Here is a 16,154-nt window from a genome sequence, read left to right on the forward strand (position 1 = left end):
ATTCAGTCTTGTCAGTGGAACTGTTGTGTCCTCAATTGTGGTCTAATAATTTCCACATATTCTCCAAACTGTTCCCTTTCAATTGCTACCATGCTAATGCATATGCTCTTCATATTTTTTCTGTAAGAAACATTTACATTTAGCCCTATCCATATAGGCCAATTCCCACAAGTTTAAAGGGTTAATACGCTTAATTGAGCTGATTAATCTAGAGGTTCACATGCTTTTTCTGAAAGATGAAATGAAATTTGGATCAATTTGTTCAATAAAGAAATACAAAAGGTACAATTGTTTTAGTGTTATTTGTTTAATCAGGTTCACTTTATCTATTATTAGGACTTAGATGAAGATCTGATCACATTTTAGGTCACATTTATGCAGAAATTTAGAAAATCCTAAAGGGTTCACAAATGTTCTCTCACTACTGTAACAGAACCATGGTTAACACACGTGTGCACACGCACACACACACACACACACACATACGCGCGCACACACAAGCACACACGTGCGCACACACACACAAACACACACACACGTAAACATGGATACGGCTCCAGATATAGTTGGTATCCTGATTTTGTCAGACAGCATTGGCAGCAACTCTACAGAGATGAGATGATGACTTGGAATGAAATAATAAAGTCATAAAAAAAACAAATGTAATAAACACAACAACTGAAACATTTTATTAAAGTAATGTAATATCAATACATGATGGTTAATAAAGGATAAGCAGTAATGGGCAGTCACTGTCATTGTGGGACTTTTGTTAATTGTTTGAGTCTGTGTTGTTACCCCATTCAACCCACATAATGCACATTACATTTAATGTTGCATTTAATGTTTTAAATTATAATCGAACCGAAACCGAACTGACCTCAAAAAGCACCAATTGCTCAGCACTAATAGGGCTACATCTTTATAAGTCTTTCAAGTAGTTCATGTGTTAGTTTTTTTGCTATCCCGGATCTGACTCTCAGATCCACCTCTACGCAGACGACACCATTTTGTATACATCTGGCCCTTCATTGGACACTGTGTTAACAAACCTCCAAACAAGCTTCAATGCCATACAACACTCCTTCAGTAGCCTCCAACTGCTCTTAAACACTAGTAAAACTAAATGCATGCTTTTCAATCGAACGCTGCTGGCACCCGCCCACCCGACTAGAATCACCACTCTTGACGGGTCTGACCTAGAGTATGTGGACAACTACAAATACCTAGGTGTCTGGTTAGACTGTAAACTCTCCTTCCAGACTCACATAAAGAATCTCCAATCCAAAGTTAAATCTAGAATCGGCTTCCTATTTCGCAACAAAGCCTCCTTCACTCATGCTGCCAAACATGCCCTCGTAAACTGACTATCCTACCGATCCTTGACTTCGGCGATGTAATTTACAAAATAGCCTCCAACACTCTACTCAGCAAATTGGATGTAGTCTATCACAGTGCCATCCGTTTTGTCTCCAAAGCCCCATACGCTACCCACCACTGTGACCTGTACGCTCTTGTTGGCTGGTCCTCACTACATGTTCGTCGTCAAACCCACTGGCTCCAGGCCATCTATAAATCACTGCTAGGCAAATCCCCGCCTTATCTTAGCTCATTGGTCACCATAGCAGCACCCACCTGTAGTCTGCGCTCCAGCAGGTATATCTCACTGGTCATTCCCAAAGCCAACACCTCCTTTGGCCGCCATTCCTTCCAGTTCTCTGCTGCCAATGACTGGAACGAATTGCAAAAATCTCTGAAGCTGGAGACTCTTATCTCCCTCACTAACTTTAAGCATCAGTTGTCAGAGCACCTTACCGATCACTGCAGCCCATCTGAAATTAGCCCACCCAACTACCTCATCCCTATATTGTTATTTATTTTGCTCTTTTGCACCCCAGTATCTCTATTTGCACATCATCTCTTGCACATCTAGCATTCCAGTGTTAATACTATTGTAATTATTTTGCACTATAGCCTATTTATTGCCTTACCTCCATAACTTGCTACATTTGCACACACTGTATATATATTTTCTGTTGTATTTTTGACTTTATGTTTTTTACCCCATATGTAACTCTGTGTTGTTTTTATCGCACTGCTTTGCTTTATCTTGGCCAGGTCGCAGTTGTAAATGAGAACTTGTTCTCAACTGGCTTACCTGGTTAAATAAAGGTGAAAAAAATAAATAAATGAAAAAACAAGTATTTCACAACGATAGGCTGTGTTTCACTATGCTATCAAACAGCAGTGGGGTTATCAGTTGCTACACCAAAGAGAAAAGTTATTGTCCAATATAGTGAGCAATAACTAGAAATTGCAGTATAGCTGTCAGACCTAATACAGTGAGTTCTTATAACCCTCTAATTATATAAAATGTCTCTATGGTATGATAACACTATATATCAAACGACTCCAAATAGATGTTCTATTATTCAGTGACAGTGTACGGTAGTAGAGAAATGACATTCTGTTATCACAGCAGGAGCTGTGTAAGGATTGACTGCTGCACTGATTTCTGTCTGTTTGTCTGTATGTCTGTCGGTCTCGCCTTCCTTCACTGCCCCACTAACTCTTGAGGCTCTGCACCCCATCTGTCTGTTGACTCTCTGTGCTGCTCTCCTCAAACACACATGCATGCATTCACGCAAAAAAAACTATACACACACACATACACACACACACACACACACACACACACACACACACACACTCCTTCAAAACATCTCTTGGGTGTGTGCCAGGTCTCTGTAGCGACAGACAACAACGCAGTGAGACGAAGTGCTGTGTTGACGTTTTTATGACCAGACTGATCGCTCTGCCGCCTTCTCCTACTAGTGTAACAGGTTGGAGGAGTGTGTGTGTGTTCGCGCGCGTGCATGCATGTGTATTTACAGTGTGTATGTGTGTGTTTTATGGGTATGTGTGAAAGGGCTGATTAGTACTTTATGATGACTGCTGTGAAGTCATGTATATAGTGTATGTGCCAGAATAGCTCTCTGATCAGTGACTGATGACTGACAGGGGTAATCATTAACCTGGAGGGTCGTGTCCAGACAGGTCTGAGATCAGTGTGTCTATTGATCAATGCCTGGAACACTAAACATAAAAAGCTTTGCCAACTGCCATCCCCTCAACAGCCTGGTTATGAGTTAGGGTCTAGTGAGCACAGCACAAGGATAGAAGAACAGATGTATTTTAAGTGACAAGGATTAGCCTATACAATCAGTATCTTGAGTCTAGAACAAAACCATCACCTAGTCTCTAGCCTACGCACACGCACACGCACAAACAGAGTATGATGGACGTGGGACTGCTGTGAACTCCAGATTGCAAACCCTGCGTGACCTTTTAGTTAAATAACAAACCACCTGACTACAATCTTTACGTCCCAAATGGCAACATATTCCCTAAAGAGCCCTGGTAAAAAGTGTTGCACTATATAAGGAATAGGGTGCCATTTGGGACGCAGCCAAGGTGTTATTCATCCATAGTGATTTACAGTTCAATACTCTGACACTTTAATGTGATGGTCACAGCCTTCAGAGCAGTGTGACCTAATAAATAGAGAATAATCTCACTGGCATTACGCTGACGTTCCCCACAAACAATGAACAATAGGTGATCACTCACACCCACAGTGCGATGTCAGACATGGGGATGTAGGCACTAGGCAGTGAGTGCTGATATGGGCAGGCATTCTAGGCACTAGGCAATGAGTACTGATATGGGCAGACATACTAGGCACTAGGCAGTGAGTACTGATATGGGCAGACATACTAGGCACTAGACAATGAGTACTGATATGGGCAGACATACTAGGCACTAGGCAGTGAGTACTGATATGGGCAGACATACTAGGCACTAGGCAATGAGTACTGATATGGGCAGACATACTAGGCACTAGGCAGTGAGTAATGTATCACTCTCCTCCTGCAGCCTCTGTCCTACAGCCCTGGTCACTGCTAACAGACAGGTACTGTATAACTCTTCTCTTGCAGCCTCTGTCCTGTCCTACAGCCCTGGTCACTGCTAACAGACAGGTACTGTATCTCTCTCCTCCTGCAGCCTCTGTCATCTTGCAGCTCTGGTAACAGATAACAACCAGGCTGGGGTAGGACATAGACAAGTTTTTCGCAACTCCACAATGTAGCTACATCACATCAATGGAGTTGAGTGGAGATGACTGTGGGCGGACCGAACCTCTGACTACATCGAGTCGCTGTCAGTTGATACTTGTAAAAATGCACATCCTTAAACCCTTTGTCCTCTGTATCTGTGTGTCTTTGTTTGTTTGCTGAAATCCATACTTTTTAATAAAACTTTCGTCAAATACAACCTCCGACTGTTTCCTCGTATCGACTGACAGCGACTCGATGTATCTCTCGGTCTCTCTCGCTACCTTCCCACCTTGATACCTCACCACCTTGCATGCACCTACAGTATACACTCAAATACAGTGCCTTCAGAAAGTATTCATACCCCTTGACTTATTCCACATTTTGTTGTGTTACAGCCCAAATTCAAAATGTATTAAATATTATTATTTTTCATCTTTCTACACACAAAATCCCATAATGACAAAGTGAAAATATGTTTTTACAAATTCTTGCTAATTTATTGAAAATTAAATTCAGAAATATCTCATTTACATAAGTATTCACACCCCTGAGTCAATACTTTGTAGAAGCACCTTTGGCGGTGATTATAGCTGTGAGTCTTTTTGGGTAAGTCTCTAAGAGCTTTGCACACCTGGATTGTACAATATTTGCCCATTATTCTTTTTTAGATTCTTCAAGCTCTGTCAAGTTGATTTTTTATCATTGCTAGAAAGCCATTTTCAAGCCTTGCCATAGATTTTCAAGCAAATTTAAGTCAAAACTGTAACTAAGCCACTCAGGAACATTCAATGTCGTCTTGATAAGCAACTCCAGTGTAGATTTGGCCTTGTGTTTTAGGTTATTGTCCTGCTGAAAGGTGAATTTGTCTCACAGTGTCTGCTGGAAAGCAGACTGAACCAGGTTTTCCTCTAGAATTTTGCCTGTGCTTATAGCTGTATTCCGTTTATTTCTATCCTAAAACAATTCTCTAGTCCTTGCTGATGACAAGCATACCCATAACATGATGCAGCCACCACCATGCTTGAAAATATGAAAAGTGGTATGCAGTGATGTGTTGTGTTGGATTTGCCCCAAACATAAAACGTTTGTATTAAAAAAAGTTCCTTTATTTTGCAGTATTACTTTAGTGCCTTGTTGAAAACAGGATGCATGTTTTGGAATATTTTCTGTACAGGCTTCCTTCTTTTCACTCTGTCATTTAGGTTAGTATCGTGGAGTAAATACAAGGTTGTTGCTCCATCCTCAGTTTTCTCCCATCCCAGCCATTAAACTCTGTAATTGTTTTAAAATCAACATTGGCCTCATGGTGACATTCCTGAGCTGTTTCCTTTCTCTCCAGCAACTGAGTTAGGAAGAAATGCCTGTATCTTTCTATTTACTGGGTGTATTGATACACCATCCAAAGCCTAATTAACAACTTCACCATGCTCAAAGGGATATTCAGTGTCTGATTTTATTATATATATATATATATATATATATATATATATATATATATATATATATATATATATATATATATATATATATATTTTTACAAATCTACCAATAAGTGCCCCTATTTGCGAGGCATAGAAATAACTACCTGGTCTTTGTGATTGAGTCTGTGTTTGAAATTCACTGCTTGACTGAGGGACCTTACAGATAATTGTATGTGTGGGGTACAGAGAATGGGTAGTCATTCAAAAATCATGTTAACCAGTATTACTGAACACGGAACGAGTCCATGCAACTTATTATGTGACTTGTTAAAGGTGCAATATGCACTGTGAAACATCACTTCAATAACCAATAATATTGTATTTTCAGCTGGTGTACAAAACTGAAAGTAAAAGATGCAAAAAACGAAACTTTGGAATGGGAAGCATAGAAATATTACACATAGAACAGATATACTGCTTATTAGACTAGCTTTCAATGAGAATGACCGATCTATTACTACCATTTCTATGTGAATTTGGTCCGGTCAACCAAAAGTTACATATTACAGTTTTAAGCAAATGTTTACTCCTGAATTTATTTAGGCTTGTCATAACAAATGGGTTGAATACTTATTGACTCAAGACATTTCAGCTTTTTATTTTTTATTAATTTCTACAAAAAAATCTACAAACAAAATTCCAGTTTGACACCAGTGACTCAATTTACATCCACATCTCAATTTACATTCAGGCTGTCACACAACAAAATGTGGAAAAAGTAAAGGGGTGTGAATACTTTCTGAAGGCACTGTAGGTGCCATTTGCAGGTGCATCATTATTGCTTTGTGCTTAAAGCACACAGATCCAACAGTGAAAGTCTCTGTGTGCACCTGCCCAGCATGTATCATATCTACAGTGTTCTGCAGCAAGCTGAACAATGATAAACGAGGCAAAGGGGCAAGGTACACTTGTGCAAGACACAAGGCAAGACACAAATCCCACACACAACCTAACCTGTTACTCCACATTACAACACGACTTGGCTTACCTGTTGCACAACAGTAGTACCAAAGAAAACTCTCAGGTTGAGAATATTGTGATAGAAACACATGCAAAGTCTGCATTAAATCCTACACTTTAGTCAGAGTGTAAAACCTTTCTGAGGTGAGAAAGAAACATCCAACCATTTTATTTATTTTATTTGATTACAATATTTACTTAAGCCAAATCAACCTCAGCTCACAAATGTTATCCCTGCTACACACATAAAAAAGAAAACGCTAGTGTTGAGATTGCCAGTGTTTGCTTAGAACAGATAAGGTAAACGTGCTTGAGTTGTGCCAATGTGTAACGGCCCATGTGTGTTTCTCCCAGGTGATGGTGTGTGTGTGTGTGTGTGTGTGTGTGTGTTTCTCCCAGGTGATGGTGTGTGTGTGTGTGTGTGTGTGTTTCTCCCAGGTGATGGTGTGTGTGTGTGTGTGTTTCTCCCAGGTGATGGTGTGTGTGTGTGTGTTTCTCCCAGGTGATGGTGTGTGTGTGTGTGTGTGTTTCTCCCAGGTGATGGTGTGTGTGTGTGTGTGTGTGTGTGTGTGTTTGTATTTCATACCAGTATCACTCTATTAACGGTACACATGTACAGTATGTACAATGGTAAAGCAAGAGTACACATGTACTTGTGTCTGAATGTGTGTGTCTATATGCACTTATCATTTTGTCCAACTATGTGTATAATGTAAACATCCATATGAGGGCGTCACACATACAGTGCTTCCCTATCTACCATGTTTCACAGCACGCATGGCCAGTGACAGTAACAGTGGTGTGTGTTAGCTGGCTGGTGGTTGTTGCCAGTGCATCACAGATCCCCAGCTCTCAGGAGGGATAGGCAGGAGCACATAATGAAGGCTTTCACTGTGATGCCTTGGCTTACCGCACACTGTCTTTCAGCCAACCATCCATCCAGAGCCTGTCACACAGGCACACGCATGCACACACACACGCGCGCGCGCGTGCACACACGTACACGTGCACACACACACACACACACACACACACACACACACACACACACACACACACACACACACACACACACACACACACACACACACACACACACACACACACACACACACACACACACACTAATGTAAATACAACAGTAAGGAATACATAAACAGGCATAAATGCATCGCCACAGCCAATCATCCAAACACACACACACACACACATACAAATAGTCCTCTGTCTCCCATCTGCCACAACATATGTACAGTAGATACATGTACAGCTGCTGTGGCTGTGAGTCAAAAGGGCTGACACACCAAAATGCTGTCAAAACACGAGGATGTCACACACACACACACACACACACACACACACACTGACACCAAGAAAGACAGGCCCAGTTATATACAATATAGTACATCCTTACATGTAGGGATCCTACTATATGAATGTGTGTGCTGTATGTGTGCACAAGTGGCTGCGTGCAAGTGTGCATATTTCACAGTTGGTGGCCCACAACATAAAACTGTGTGTTACTCATCGTGTTGCAGTCTGCCGTGGCCCTGTGTCTGACTTGTCCAGGGAGAACCAAGAGGAATGAATAAAGATGAACAACATTACCTGCAACAGAAAGACAAGGAGAGAAAGCATGAGAATCACATGATATACTTTTTCCCAAGTAGACATATACAGTATATTGCAGTAGAATGACATATAGAACTTTGTAATTTAATAAGATCTCTATGGCCTGTATCTCTATTCCCTCTGTCACCCACTACAGGCCTCTGGATATAAATATGGTCTCTATCAACTCTTTATATTTACATAGTTAGCTTACGCATAGGATATATCATTATGTTATAACCACATAAATAGAATCACTAGAATGGGCATCCCTATTCAAGTCATGAGTTTAGCAGTCAAATTGCCATGGTAATAGATTTGTTCTATGTTTGTTCTAGAGATTCTATTTCTATGGTCAAAACAGTAATCTTACTAGACATCTACTGTTAGGCTGTAAACTGGTTGTGGAATCTTAGAGAACCTGTGTTTTAGTAAAGAAGGAATATAACAATGCAATCTGGCTTTTTAAACCCAGCTTAAATGCACTTATGTTCGGTTAGGGAACCAGTGTTTTAGCGCAGATGGAAATGTAACAATGCAATATGTTTCATTATATGAAACCAATCTGGCATAAGGAATACACAGTGATGCAATGTGTTTTTTTGTGTGAAAGCAATCTGGTCATTTCTACTAACGCAACATACGATGGGACGTTTGTGAAGATGTAGAGGAATGAGTAAAACACCCAGACTACAGCTCGGACAGTTCTCTGTCTCTGTATCTCTGTATCTCTCTCTCTCTCTATGTCTCTCTCTCTCTCTATGTCTCTCTCTCTCTCTCTCTCTCTCTCTCTCTCTCTCTCTCTCTCTCTCTCTCTCTCTCTCTCTCGCCTTCACTCGTTCCTCCTCTTTTTCTTCCGTTTCCCTCCCTTTCTGCTCGCTCTCTACCAGACAGACAGGTTGCACATTTGAGTTGGCATTGACGACCAAATGCAATCTTACTATGCAGGGGTGGCAGTATAACAGGGCAGAAGCATTTAACCCTTTCAGGGAAGCAGGACGGAAAATCAATCACAGTGGAAACGGCATTTCCTGCCATTCCAAAAACACCTAGTTTTCTACCTGACATATAAAGGACCCCCCCAGGGGAGAGCTGGGTCAAGCACATTCAACGCTACACTGAACCATTGGAAAATGTCAGCAAAACTATGAAAACAATTTGGTAGCCAATTCTACATTTGTTTGTAATAGGTTGACCCCAACCATTTTAACAAATACCTATTTTTAGGGTGTGATTTCCTTTCAAAATTGTATTTGATTTGTCTGAGGGTATATGTGTCTTCCATTTTTCTCCATTTACCTCTCCCTACCTTCTCTTCCTCCCCCCCTCCCCTCCCTCCCTCCTATCCCACCCAACCTCCAATCCCCCCTCCTCTCCCCCTCCCATCATAGCTCAGGATTTCCCCAGTCAACACACAGCTCTGTGTGGGCTAATCTTGTTTTAACATGTGTGTGTGCGTTTGTGTGTGAATTGTGTGAATTGGCGTTGTTAGCTGTGGGGATTTCTACTTCAGTTGGTGTATACTCCAGGCCTCTACACTCCACTATATAGGTGCCAGCTATTGATTCAAATTAACTTCCCATTCCCCCCATCTCAGTATTGGCTGGGCTGTCATATGTGACAAGCCGATGAGAGGTAGATGAAAAGGAGGAGATGGAGTCTCTCCAATGACTATCTCTAAACTACCGTTCTGCTGAAAGTATTTTGAGAGTCTGCTGCCCTAGACCTACTCACCTCCTCGCCTCTCACACACACAGCTCAAAGAGATGGAAGGGGAAGCACACACACACAGACACACACAGACACACACACACAGACACACACACAGACACACACACAAACAGACACACACACAGACACACACAGACACACCCATACACACAAACAGACACACACAGATACACAAACAGACACACACACAGACACACACACAAACACAGACACACACACACACAAACAAGAGCACTTCAGGAGAAATGTGAAAGTGGACTGAAACAACCCCATCAAATGCCACTTGAAGACAGACATGACGTCAATCAATCACTCAGATTCAGTTCAGTTGCAGAGACAGTTTCCGACACAGGCAATAAAATGTGGAAAAATTGAAAATAGATTTTATGTCCTTGGTGTGCGAGAGAGAGAGAGAGAGAGAGAGAGAGAGAGAGAGAGAGAGAGAGAGAGAGAGAGAGAGAGAGAGAGAGAGAGTGTGTGTGCGTGCGTGCATGTGTGCAACAACCTTCAGTTTATTTCAAATAATAAAATATTTCAGTTGTGTATATTACTTCGTTTTTATTTGATTACATTATTATTTTTAATTCCTTAAAGTCATCATCTCATCTCTGCTCAGGCAGTAGCAGTCAGCCAGCCAGGCCATCTAACTTTATGTGCTCCCCATACTGTACTGTCTTTAGTCATCTTATTTTTCTAGCCTGCCTAAGTATGCTGCAGAGCTGTCTGATGAATTAATTTGACTAGTTCTTCAAAGTAGATAAGGAATACCGTCTCTGTCCCTCTTGTCATTGTGTTGTGTACATTCCGCTCTCATGCGGTTTGTTTGCATCTAACCTAACGTAGCAGGTGCTAAAGTGTATCCGTCCAGAGATCTGTATACAATGACGAGATGTTCATGTCTATGGCCTAACAATGGGAATTGTTGTTCCAAAGACGGGAAGGCAGGCCACAAGCTTAGGTCCAAAATAAGCCCATAGAAACGCATTGGGTTATTTTGGCCAGATTTTGGCCAGAGTGAAACCTCTCTTTTCGCCTCTTCCCTTCTGATCTGTCTCTGAGCGGGAAAAAACTGGCACAATGGATTATGGTCATTGTAGTTATTTACCACATTTCTGTGCTGAACTAGGTTGAATATTTTCTTAATTAAAACTACAACTCCCTTCAGCCCAGCGTCCCACATAGTTCTTGACCTGATTTCTCTCATGAATGATTTGATTTCCTGGTGATTAGCTACACATCCTATCACACACAACCAGGCCTACCAAGTACTGGTATCTACACTTCCTCACACACAATTGCAGTGTTCCAAAATGCACACTTGCATTCTCTGTTCTTTCAAGGGTGATCTTCCAAGAACACCTGAGAGCATACTGTCTAGTATGGGACAATGCAGATCACTTCAAATCTGCTAAATTGTAAACATACTTCAACGTGACCTCTAACCGAAACAGGAAACTGCATCATCACACAGCTGGTGTCAACAAAGTTAGCTTTTATGCTAGCCTGCTACATCTGTTTACATTATAACCAATGTAGCAGCGTGAGCAACTAGTGCTCGCAATTTAGTGAACAACTATCCCAGAATGGAAATATTTAATAAAAATAACAAGTAAATAAGTAACAGAATCTGCTAGTTTTAGTGAATTAAGCTGACACCGACCAGAATAATTTTATGTGGGGTCCTCCTTTCGCAAATTGCTTGGTCTGCTGCTACATCCTTGTGGACGTATGACAAGTAAACTTCCATGCATTGTACAGAGGCTGAGGCAACAACAACAAAATGAAATAGCGAAATAAGCTATTTTGCTTACTGTTTAAGAATGATAAATAGCCAGAATAGTGGTGTTTCACTGTGAAGCTAATTTTGCATTGCATAAGGACTGCTGGTGTTTTATTTCCAATGAGCAGGCTTGCATTGTGATAAATTCATACAACTATAACAACCATGCATATTATTAAATTACATTGATGTTCAAGATAGCTTGGTTTTATATTCAGCTCATGCATTAATAAAAAATATCGATTTGATGCAATACAACTAGATTAGAAGGCTTAGACTACTTCATCCTAATGTAAACTAAATGCATTGGATACAAAACAAACACTGGCATATTATAAAGGAGAACATGTCCAATATAATTATATGAATGCATATCAAACAGGAATATATATTAAATTAAATTAATAAACCATTGTAATATTATTAATGCGTTTCTCTCCTTGCAGGGGATTAGACCCCAGCCCCCAGATGTCAAGCCTCAAAACCAGAAACGTGACACTTTTTTATTGGTTTTCCTGTATCTGTGCATGAATCCTTAGAACACAGTCCATTGCAGAAAATAAGTCAAGTGTCAAGTTTTATTAGTTGTATGCACAGGATACACATGTCCCAATGAAATGCTTACTTGCAGGTTCCTTCTCGACAATGCAACAATAAGAAATAATAAAATATAAGAATTTGAACATAAAGTAAATGGCTCAGTCATTTTAGCATCCCCAAGTGAGGGACATCAAGGATAATAACATTCAACATTCATAAGCTTGTTCAGTACATGAGGGCACATTTTGCCATGACAGCAACAGGTTTTTTATACACAGGACAGGAATAAAAAAATGTATGTTCCAGCCATTAATGAACACCTCATTCAACTAATTGTGGTCTAAATTGTAGACAATGAATTGTTGAACATGGTGTTTGTAAAAACTTGCACACGGTGCAGTACCCTGGGGCAGAAATCACCCAGGTCTGTATTTTAGAATGAGCTTCATATTGACCTGACAATTCTTCACGACAGAGAATAGCGTGTGGATCTACCTCTAACATCGTAACGTTGCACACTGCTGAATAAACTCCTGACTAAACTCCTGTGATAGGGAGATTTTCCTGGTAGACAGGAGGTTCCCAAGTTCTTTACATCTGTCTGGGTGATGGGGTGGGATGTGCTTCAACCTGAGGAGAACAGATCAGAATCATAAGGCCAAGGGGGAAGAAATTAACCTCTGCTCAAATTTCAGTGCAGGTTTAAGTTGCTGAGAACCACAACTACCTTTGTTTTGTAAACAATTTTGCATATACATAGGCTTGATCAAGTTGTCACCGGTTTACTTTTAATTGATCATTTCATTATTCAAAACATTTTCTGTATATGCAATGGTGAAACACGAGGGGAGTGGAAGTGACAAGAAGAAAGTAAGCTAACGTTAGGTAAACAGACACTGCATGCATGTATTGACTGATCATGTAAGAATGCACAAATAACCTGTCTGGCTAGAAAGATTGAACAGATTACAGCTAGCTGCATTTCCATTTGTTTAAATCAGATGTTAAAACGACTGTTTTGTCCTGCTAATGCCATTGAGTGAAATGAACGCATCAGTTGCCATCTCTCCCTGAAAAAAATAATAATAATAAAAATTAATTTGCTACATTTGTCATTAGCTGGCTAGCAAGTTCACAAATTCAGGATTTCAAAACTGTCTGGGTCTTCACCATTGACACTGCTGATTTTACAATTAGTTTGTTTAGTTCTTTATCTCTAAACAGCTGATAACTATGACAAGATCGCCTGCTAGCTAGCCATCGCGTCCGACGATGTCACGACTTCCTCCGAAGCCGCCTCCCTGTTCGGGCAGGCTTCAGCGTTCATCGTCACCGGCCTTCTAGCCACTGCCGCTCCATATCTCATCATTCCATTTGTCTTGTCTTGTCAATTACACACACCTGGTTCATATTCCCCTCACTAGTAAGTGTTTAAGTGTGCCCTCTGCCCCCTTGTCCTTGTGGGTGATTGATCATTGTGAGGATTAGTAGCTTGGTTGAGCTCAGTATTTTGTATTGCCGGGGTATTGTCCCTGTGTGCATGTTTGTTCCAGTGTGCCTGTTTTGCGCACTGGACTGGTTACGCTGGATTACGGAATAAACTCTGTATACTGTGATTTACCCTCTTGTGCCTGACTCCTTCAAATCACGCATCACAAACGAGCTAACTGATAACTTGGCTAGCGGGCTGATAAACAGCAGTGACTCAACATTTTAATTCAAAATTCATTTGAAAGTAATTTGATAAACATTTAAAAATAATTTGGTGAATAAATGAACGTAATACTTACATTTTACAAAGTTATTCCTTATTCCTCTGGAAAATCTTCTCCCAAATGGGGACTTCAGTCCACCACTAATTCAGAAGTTTTTGGAATTTTCTCTATGTTGCAAGGTGTTATGTGATAGCCTCCCCGGTGAAGGGAACGGAAAAATGTGCTTCCATGTGTGCTTTGTTTTCCAGACCTCCCAAGTACGCTTATAGAACTTTTGGTAAATGTAGTACATACTTGCCTTTTCGCGTTCCTATGTTTGGAATCTCACTTGAAAAATGACAGTTGACTTACGTAATTGCTATACGCTCTAGATAGAACACAAGTATGCATTTAGGAACGCAACCAATAAACCCTCATAGGTATCACTGACATGTTCACGGTAGTACTGGTTAGCTCCACTCTTAGAATAAAGGGTTCCAAAAGAGTTATTCGGCTGTCCCCATAGGAGAACCGTTTTTGGTTCCAGCTGGAACCCTTTTTGGTTTCAGGTAAAACCCTTTTAGGTTCCACATAGAACCCTATTTCGAAAGGGTTCTACATGTAACCCAAAAGGGTTTTACCTATAACCAATAAGGGTTATTAAAAGGGTCTCCTATGGGGACAGACGAATAACCCTTTTAGGTTCTACGTAGCACCTTTTTTTCTAAGAGTGTACATAATGTGTCACATCCCTCCACACAGCCAGCCCTCCCCAGGTGCCACTTAGTGTGACAGCTAAATAAAGGTCAGCAGGCCACTTAGGGAACAGTAAACATAGTACCCCAACACACCAGATGCCGTTACACTTAAAGCATATGACTGTGTCTGAAATTGTACCCTATTCCCTATATAGTGCACTACTTTTGACCAGGGCTTATAGGGCTCTGGTCAAAAGTAGTGCACTATATATAGATAACAGGATGCTATTTGGGATGCACACTTACAGTGTATGTATAAGAACTGAGACAAATGGAGATTGGTAGGCTTTGTTGTTAATAAGTCAACATCACAATTATTCTATCGTTATTGATATTGAGAGGTTGAATATTGGTAGTAGCTCTATGGCACTGATCTTGCTGCAAAATCAGAAGTTACCAACACCTTTACCTAATCAACATGGAAAGGTCACACAGACACAGTTATTTCATTCCCTATTATATTTTTATTTATGTGCTATTTTTATTTTTTTGTTAAGCTTCATCTAGACCTTTCTCCACCAGATCCAAGATGGCCGCTCAGTGGCAGGGGGCAAGAGGAGAGTCTGAGGCCACAATGACAAACTGGGGTAATAACTCCCCCACTGTATTGGACCACAGAGGCCAAGTCTTTGGCCCCTCATAAGGGAAGGGAGCCAATATCGCTGAGCCAGCTAGAGCTGCACATCCTTCCTTCCTTCTCCATCCCCTGATAATGGAATTGGCTGGCTGTAATAATAATTTGAATTTCACACCCCAGTGCCCCGGTGCGGATGGATCGGCTGAGCATGGGAATAAATTAGCCTCAGTGCTGCTGCTGATTGATGGCTAGCCTCAGTATGTCCAGGATCCTATTGATCTGTGGAGCCGGTGGTGGGAAGCAATGTGTGTGTGTGTGTGTGTGTGTGTGTGTGTGTGTGTTTGTCCCAGCAGCCCCACTACCTCCTCACCCCCCAGTCTCCTCTCCTGCCCAGGACCTGAGCCTCCCAGTGGGGGGTGAGGGGTTATTGGATGGGAGGTGGAGGTGGTGCGCTGTCTAAACTGATCCCCATGCTGGCCTTTTGAAAGGGGAGGTAAACAGGGATAAGAAGAGTTTTTATCCCCCATGGAGGGGAGCACTTAAGTCGTTACGCCAGTCATGTGAAGCTGCTTGTGAAGCTCCCTCCCTCCTTCTCTCCCCGGTCTATAGGCCTGAAGCCGCTTTGCTTTGAGAAGGGCAGCAAAGCTGTAGAGCAGAGTACAGTAGAGTAGAGCGGAGCAGAGTAGGGTAGGGCAGGGCAGAGCAGAGCAGAGCAGAGCTACACTGTAAAACATGCCCTCTGAAATATACAGTAAATTGCTGGCAGCAATTGGCCAGTAAGTTACTGTAGAGTTTCAGGGCAAGGTTTGTAGAATTCCTAAAATACAGTATATTACCATATTCTATGGAAATACAGCATTCTCACTCACAGGTACAACAAATTTAGTCTCTTACAAGGCACAAC

This window comes from Coregonus clupeaformis, chromosome 40 (assembly GCF_020615455.1).
Source record: "Coregonus clupeaformis isolate EN_2021a chromosome 40, ASM2061545v1, whole genome shotgun sequence".
Taxonomy (NCBI): domain Eukaryota; kingdom Metazoa; phylum Chordata; class Actinopteri; order Salmoniformes; family Salmonidae; genus Coregonus; species Coregonus clupeaformis.